At 25.2% G+C, this 8,947-nt stretch overlaps 1 long non-coding RNA gene across 1 annotated transcript; it reads left to right on the top strand.

Moving 5' to 3' along the window:
• Positions 1-299: 299 nt before the first annotated feature.
• On the top strand, positions 300-1,822 carry LOC136084215 (uncharacterized). Its single transcript, XR_010640397.1, has 2 exons — positions 300-571; positions 1,610-1,822. It is a non-coding gene; the product is annotated as an uncharacterized LOC136084215 (long non-coding RNA).
• The last annotated feature ends 7,125 nt before the right edge of the window (positions 1,823-8,947 follow it).

The raw sequence follows: 8,947 nt of genomic DNA on the forward strand, positions 1-8,947 counted from the left end.
ATTTTTTTCGCAAAGCTATACTGTTAAATAGCTTAAATATATAAACTTATCCCGTATGCTCATAGAACTTTAAAAGTTACTGTTTACTAAGGCTATGCATAAAAACTAAAAATTTCACGCTTTTTTTTTTTTTAAAAATTAAATTTTTTTTTTTTCATTTTAGATTAAACAGTAACTAATTTTTGTGGTTTTAAAAAATACTATTATACTGAAAACAATTTTCAAAATAGTAAAATAGAATATTAAGAATATGTTTTCTTATATGGTTTTGATTATAATAAATATATTTTTTTAGGTTTCTTCAACCACCTTACTCACCTTGCATGGGCGCGTTATCGGTGAAATAATCGACATATTTGACTGATATAACAACGTTGGACTATTTTAACAAATTTTTTACTACTTTATTTGGAATGTTATAACAACGTTGGACTAATGTATTGGTAACGCATCTGTCCCAAAGTTGAAAATAAATCACCTTTCTTTTTACTATTTCGTATTTTGAAGATCCTTTTCTTTGAGTTAAAAAGCGTATAAAACTTTTAATGCGTTATAAAGTACCTGTTCAAAGGTATATATAGTATATATGTTATAAAGTACCTGTTCAAAGGTGTGTATATATATATACATGTATATATATATATATATATTTATATATATATATATATATATATATATATATATATATATATATATATATATATATGTATATATATATATATATATATATATATATATATATATATATATATATATATATATATGTTTATATATATATATAAATATATATATATATATATATATATATATATATATATATATATATATATATATATATATATATATATATATAAATATATATATATATATATGTATATATATATATTATATATATATATATATATATATATATATATATATATATATATATATATATATATATATATAAATACATATATATATAAAATATATATAATGGTCCTGAGTAAGACGGACTTCTATTTCAAGCAAACCCTCTTTTAATTCCGCAAAACAGGTTTTAGTGGTGCTTTTAGCAAAGTACGTTGAGAACGTTAGCAAAGTACTTAACGATTACTTTTGGGGCTTGTCGACATGACTTCTGTGTTTTACTAAAGTTTTGTATGATATTTTAAATGACGAAATAAATAATAATATATATTATTGTTAATTATATAATATTGATATTTATTATTATTTTCTATAATATTTTTATCTGATTTAATATTAGTTAAATATTAAATTAGCAGGTAATTACGTTTCCTATTTTCTTCCTAAACTAATTTAACGAAAGATTAAAATATATAAGTTTAATGTGTAACATATATGTTTATTTAAATTTAGCTTATTTTCATATTTATTATAACAGAAATTTTTTGTTATTTTCTATTTTTAATTTTTATTAAACTCATTATATAATGGAAAACTTGATAAAAACTTGTTTTCATTATAAACATTTTTTTAAATATTTCATTTATTTTTCATTATTCACTTTATGTATGTTACATATAAATTCAATTTATGTATATTATGTCAATATAGGTATATTATAAAGTAAACATATACTACATTAAATTATTTATTTATTTAGAAGTTGTAAAATGGTTACATCTACGCGTGTATTTGTTCTATTACTACTATTGGCGACATCAAGTTGCACTTTCAATAATACTAGTCTTTTCGAAAAGATAAAGAATATAATAACAAGAATGACAGAAAGAACAGGATCTGGTCCAACGTGCACAGTTGTTTCAGAAACAATATACGTAATGTTTTTTGATCAAGTTTTATCCACAACCATTTACTATGAAGTTTGTTCAAAGCGGTAAAAAATTAAAACTTTAGTTTCAGCACTCTAAAGAAGATTTTTGGATTATAAAATTCTTGTGTGTAATTTTTTGATTATACTTATAAAATGAAAAAAGAAAACGGTGCAATAGAAAGATAAAATATTTGTAATTTTGTTAATTATATATATATATATAATATATATATATATATATATATATATATATATATATATATATATATATATATATATATATATATAATATATAATATATATATTGACGTCTATAAAACGTATTTTAAAAATTTCCTCAGTGAAAGAAAACAATGTTATTATTAATGAATCAGGAAAATTAAAAAACTATATGAGGAGTCCCACAAAGGTCAATACTTGGCCCACTGTTGTTCTTGGTTTTTCTCTTCGTTTCAAACAGTGACATTAAGCAACTTTTTTTGACATGAACTTCGTATTAATTTATGTCAATAAATGGTTCAAGGCTAATAAAATTTTACTCAATGTAGATAAAACAAAATTTACTTTATTCAAAAAAAAAATCACCTGTTGAAAACCTTCCTTTAAAATTACCTGTTTTGATTTTAAATGATAAACTAATTGGAAAAATCTAGTCTATAAAATTCTTAGGAATTCTTATTGATGAAACTTTATCATGGCTTCCCCACATAAATTACATTCAATCAAAAATTTGATCAATATGAAAGAATAAAACGAGGATTTGAAAAGAGAACATAATGAATCAAACAAAGCAATACATTTTTTAAACTATCAATATGAAACACTAAACGAATTTATGAAGGCACCTATAAGTAATCCACAATCACTAAATAAGTTGAATGATGAAAATGATATTTTAAAGGACAAAGTAGCTGAACTATAAGATATGAGTCGTGGTTGTAATTTAAGAATTGAAGAAATTAACGAAATTTAAAGGCGAGACACGGGAAAAGAGCGAAGAATTAGTAAAAAAATTTGTTAAAGAAAAACTTGGAAGTGTGTATCGAAAGAGCAGGTTAAAAGGTTAACGGGAAAGGAAATACGAGGAGAAGAGCTATTGTGGTAAAATTTATAAATTTTAAGGATCGCAAAATTTTGAAAAATACAAAAAAATGAAACTCTAGTACGAATATGTTTACATTAATGAAGATTTCATCAAAAGAACTATAAATATTCGTAGTAACTATTCGCTAAAGCCGAAGATATTTAGGCAAAAGGTAAAATTTGCTGAAGTGGTTTTCAATAAAATAATCACAAAGTCCTAAAAGAATACATACTTTTTTTTTTCTAAAAATAATTGGCGACGAAAATGGCTAAAATTTATTAGCAATAACTTTGGAAAAACTTTTAACTTTTTTCAAAGTAACTGTTTTAACGAAAATTTAATTATGGTAACGATAATTTTAAGATAAAGATAAAATAACAAATTATTTATCTTCCTTAATCGATAACAGTCTATCCGATGATTTTTTTAACAAGCTGCTTACAAAAGTAATTGTAGAAAAAGGTATTGTAAAAACTGATGCCTCGGATCACTTTCTTTTTTTTTTTAGTATAAATGCAAATTATAAATTAAATCTCCAGAATAAGACAATTGTAAAAAAGCGTGCATACAATAACAATAACAATAACTTGAAATCATTTAAGGAACAAATTTCGAATCAAAACTGAGCAATATTAACTTCAATGATGATATAAATCTGATCTACAATACTTTTTTTAAAACATTTAAAACCATCAATGACGCAAACTTCAATATTGGTGAAATAATCTAAAATAAAAGACGTATCATGTTTGTGGTGAAATAAAATAAAAGACGTATCATGTTTGTGGTGAAATAAAATAAAAGACGTATCATGTCCTAGGATAACTATAGAACTTAAAAAATCATTGAAAGAGATACTAAATTAAACATGAAAATAACTACTTAACTTATAAAAATAACTTCGAAAAACTCTGCGAAAATGCTAAAAGAAATTACTACTATGACTTCTTTGCAAAGCACAAACATAATTCAAAGCATATTTGGCAAATAATAAAAGAGACTACGGGGAAAAAAAAAAAAGAAAAGTGCAACATAAATACCAAATGTAAAAAAAATTAAAAAAAATTTTTTTGAATGGCCCTAATAAAGTTGCTTTTTAATAAAAAAATTTTTTTTTTTCAATCAGAACAAGCTTATCAAATAAAATTCCTTTTCATAATGACAAATCAACTAATGAATTTATAACATCACCTAATTCAACTTAAAATTTTTCAAACCTAACATAGAGCTAATTTGAAGCAGCGTTTAAACTATTATAAAAGAATAAGGAAATGGGGCTGATTGCATTAATAAAAATGTTGTAATAGACTCCTTTGACGTTTTGAAAGATATATTCTTTAAAATTTGTAAAGCACCTATTGCTCAAGGATCTTTTCCAGACTCTCTAAAAGTAGCAAAAATAACTCCTATTTTAAATCAGGTGACTATACCAAGATTAAAAATTATCGTCCTATTTCAGTTCTTCCAGTTTTCTCTAAAATATTGAAAAGAATAATGTATAACAGAGACTACAATTATTTCGTTGATGCTAAACTTTTATATAATAATCAATTTAGCTTTCAGAGAAACAATTCTATTGAACACGCCATTCTCGAACTAACACACAGCATTTTTGATTCTTTTAAAAATTATCATTATAAGCAAGGAGTATTTATCGATTTGTCAAAAGTTTTTGATACTGTCAATCACTACATTTTATTACAAAAACTAAAACTCTATAAATTTAAAGATAAACCCCTAAGCTGGTTTAAAATTCTAGTACTCGTAAGCAGTTTGTTATTATCCTAGAATCGTCTTTGCCGTTAATAATAAATGTAACATGTGATGTCTCACAGGAATCCATATTTGAGCCCCTATTATTTTTAATAATAGGGGCAATAATTTTATAAATGATCTTATAAAAACCTCTATCTTAACCACTATAATTTTGCTGATGACACAAACCTATTCCAATCTCATAAGTACACTTTTTAATAACATGACACAAAAGCTAAATAAAGCTTCATACTTGTTTAAGAAAAACAGATTGTCCCTCTATATTGATTAAAAAAATAGACACTTTTTCACTCTATATCAAGAAAAAAATGCGTGCTAAACACAATGCCCGACCTCCTTATTGATAATACAATACTTAAGAGGGAAAAAGTTATAAAATTTCTTGAAGTTCTTGTATAAGAACTTATCTTGGATACAACATATCGGTACCATCTCCATGAAAGTTGATAAAATTATCCAAGACACTTCTTTGCCGTTAATAATAAATGTTAAATGTGGTGCATATATAAAGCTAGACAAAAGTTAAATAAACAGCTATACTATACAATTAAAACAACAATACTATAGTCTATCCTCTGCCATTTAAATTAAGCAAACATTGTATTGGATGCGCGCTCAAAACTAAACCTCTTTATTAGCATCAAAAACACGCAGTTTGATTAATTAATTTTGTAAATTGTTTTTCAAATTCACAACCAATTCTGAGAGAAATAAATGGTTTAAATGTATACGAACTAAATGCTTATAATACTTTATATTTTACGTTTAAATGTAACCTTTTATAATGTAACCTTTTGAAATGTAAAACCCATAAGCAAATACAATTTTCCTAATGGACAAAATCTCCGAGGACATTTCTTTTTTATGGAATAAAATAGTTTTTGCTAATTTTGATTTGTCTTCGAAATGGACTTAAAATTCTTTCAAACGAAAATTAAAACAAGTTATCTTAATGTAACATCAGAAAGTTTGCAACTTGCTTATTTTACCTTAAAGAGTGTTTCAATTAGTATTTCAATATTACACGGGCGATATTTCAATACTCAACCTACAAAACTTAAAAAAATATTTTCTCTACAAAAACAAGCATGCAGACTTATATATAATAAAAAAAGTATAAACATGCATAATCATTGAAAAAAAACATGCAAATGATGAATATATATGAAACCAGTGTTTACCAACACTTATGTATAAATATAATAAAAACTTGATGGCCAAATTTTAATGATAAATTTACCAAAAATGTGAATAAAAGCTATTCATAGAATAAGCCAATAGAGTACTTATAATTTGTCGAGAATTAGTAGCTAGTATTCTGAACTTTGAAACTCTGAACCTAGCACTTTGTGGACCAAACTATGAAACACTTTTCCAAAAGGAAAGAGAAAATACGATAAAATTGCATATATTTAAAAAGTATATATATATATATATATATATATACTTTCGAACAGGTACTTCATAACGCATTAATAGCCTTAAACGGCTTTTTAACTCAAAGACAAGGATTTTCAAATTACGAAATAATAAAAAGAAGGTGATTTATTTTCAATTTTGGGACAGATGCGTTACCAAAACGTTAGGCCAATGTTGTTATAGCAGTCCAAATAAAATAGTAAAAAAGTTGTTAAAATAGTCCAACGCTGTTATATAAATCAAAAATGTCGATTAATACACAGATAACGCGCCAACGCACGGTGAGCCAGGTGGTGGACGAAACTTAAAAAAATGTATATATATTATATTCAAAACCATATAAGAAAGCATATTCGTAGTATTCTATTTTACTATTTTGAAAATTGTTTTGAGTATAATAGTATCTTATAAAATCACAAAAATTCCGGTTTCATTTATAATGAAAAAAAAAAAAGCCTGATGTTTTTAGGTTTTATGCAAAGCTATAGTAAACAGTAACTTTTAAAGTTCTATGAGCATACGGAATAAGTTTGTATATTTAAACTATTTAACAGTATAGCTTTGTGAAAAAAATATAAAATAAAGATCAGCAGCCGTATTCACAACTCTCCATTAAACTAACGGAGAATTTGAGTATCCGTTTTGAAAAAAACTTTCAACGGCCGGTTACAAAACAGAGGAAAGTAAATGGTATTCTAATCCTTCCGTTTATACACCGTTTATTAACGATTCCAATGGTTTTTTCAATTTAAGTTTCTTCGTTTGTGAGCTCTGTTAACTAGTTTTCGTGCTGTTTTTTTCATCGCATCTAAGCGTTGTGATGCCAACAGACGATAAAACTGTTTAATTCGATAATCACAGCCGTTGAGTTTTTTTATTAATGACTGCTGCATAAATTTTAAAAATTTAATTAAATCACGTCACAATATGAAAAAACTTTTAAAATTTATAACATAGAAAATATTAAAATAATTTTTGTCCAAAATGTCGCAAAGCAAAATCATCACGAAATCGAAAGTTATTTTCAGCAACTATGTCTTCATTATTATATTCATAATTTTCAATTATGATCTTCATCAAGTCCACATTGTTTACCTCTATTGCTAAATTATGTAATAGTGCCCACGCAGCAATTATAGTGCATATTCTTTCTGGGGTCACTCGAACTACATAATTGGTGATTCGGTAATTGGTATGGTATGGTATGGTATGGTAATTGATTGGAATTGGTAATTGGCGAACTACATATATGGTGATTTTAATTTAAACTGTTTTGAATACCACACTAATACTAACATTAAAAAGTTTTACAATGACATTTTCGAAATTGGAGCGATACCGTTAATAAATAAGTCTACCAGAATATCATCAACATCAGCCTCTATATTAGATAATATAATTACAACTGACGTTTTTAACTTATCTTTAAAAAAAAGTATTATTAAAAGTGACGTTTCTGATCACTTTCCCATTTTTTTCTCCATAAACACAAACATCAAAAAAACTCTACACCATAATAAACCTTTCATCAAACGTTTTTTTACGGAAGCGAATTGCTCTGCTTTTAAGGAACAATTATCTTTACTTCATTGGAAACATATAGATTCTAATGATGCTAATTTAGCTTATAATTCGTTTTTAAAAACATTTTTTGAAATTTATGATATTATTTTTCCTAAACATAAAATACTAAAAAAAAAAAAAAATATTTCACGTCACCATGGATTACAAAAGATCTCAGAAAAAGTTCTAAAGTTAAGCAAAAGTTGTATATAAAGTATTTAAAAACGAGAACATTAGAAAGTAAAACAGTTTATAAGAATTACGCTAAAAAATTTAAAATGCAAAGAAAAAATTTAAAAAAAAGATACTACATAAATTTACTAGAAAAATATAAAGATAATTCAAAGCAAACATGGCAAGTTTTAAGAGAAATTACAGGCAGTAAGAAATTGAAAGCTAGCTCGTTACCTAAAGCTATTAAAATTGATAATAAAATATTTGATGATCCAGGAGTGGTAGCTAATAAAATGAATGAACTCTTTACTTCAGTTGGACCAAATTTAGCAAAATAAATTTCAAACATAAACAAAACAATAAACAGATGTAGTTTTCCTTTAATATCTTATCTAAATTCTTTTGAATTGTCTTTTGATGAATTTGATAGAGCTTTTAAAATGCTAAAGTTAAATAGAGCAGTCGGTCCTGATGATATCAATGGAAACATTGCCATTGATTCATATGATATCATAAAAAATATCCTTTTTAAAATATTTAAATGTTCAATTCAACAAGGAATTGTTCCTGATGAATTAAAAATAGCTAGAGTTTCACCAATATTTAAAGGTGGAGACTTACTTAATGTTAGTAATTACCGTCCAATATCTGTTCTCTCTGTTTTCTCAAATATTATAGAGAGAATTCTTTATAATAAAATTTTTAATCATCTTTCTCAAAATAATATCCTATACAAAAATCAATATGGGTTTAAAAAAAATAACTCCACTGAACACGCTATACTCCAAATAACACAATATATTACTGAATCATTTGAAAGTTCCAAATTTACTTTAGGCATTTTTATTGACTTGTCTAAAGCCTTTGATACGATAGATCATAAAATTCTTTTTAAAAAACTTAAATATTATGGAATCTCTGGCAATGTTTTGAAGCTTTTAAAAAGTTATTTAAGTAATAGAAAGCAATTTGTTCACTATGACGTATCATCGAAATCAAACTTGTTAGATGTAACATGCGGAGTTCCTCAAGGGTCTGTCCTAGGACCTCTCCTATTTCTCATTTACATAAACGATCTTTATGAAGCATCTAATTTAATGACAATTATGTTTGCTGACGACGCAAATTTTTTTCTATCTCATAGTAACATA

Source organism: Hydra vulgaris, chromosome 08 (genome assembly GCF_038396675.1).
Source record: "Hydra vulgaris chromosome 08, alternate assembly HydraT2T_AEP".
Taxonomy (NCBI): domain Eukaryota; kingdom Metazoa; phylum Cnidaria; class Hydrozoa; order Anthoathecata; family Hydridae; genus Hydra; species Hydra vulgaris.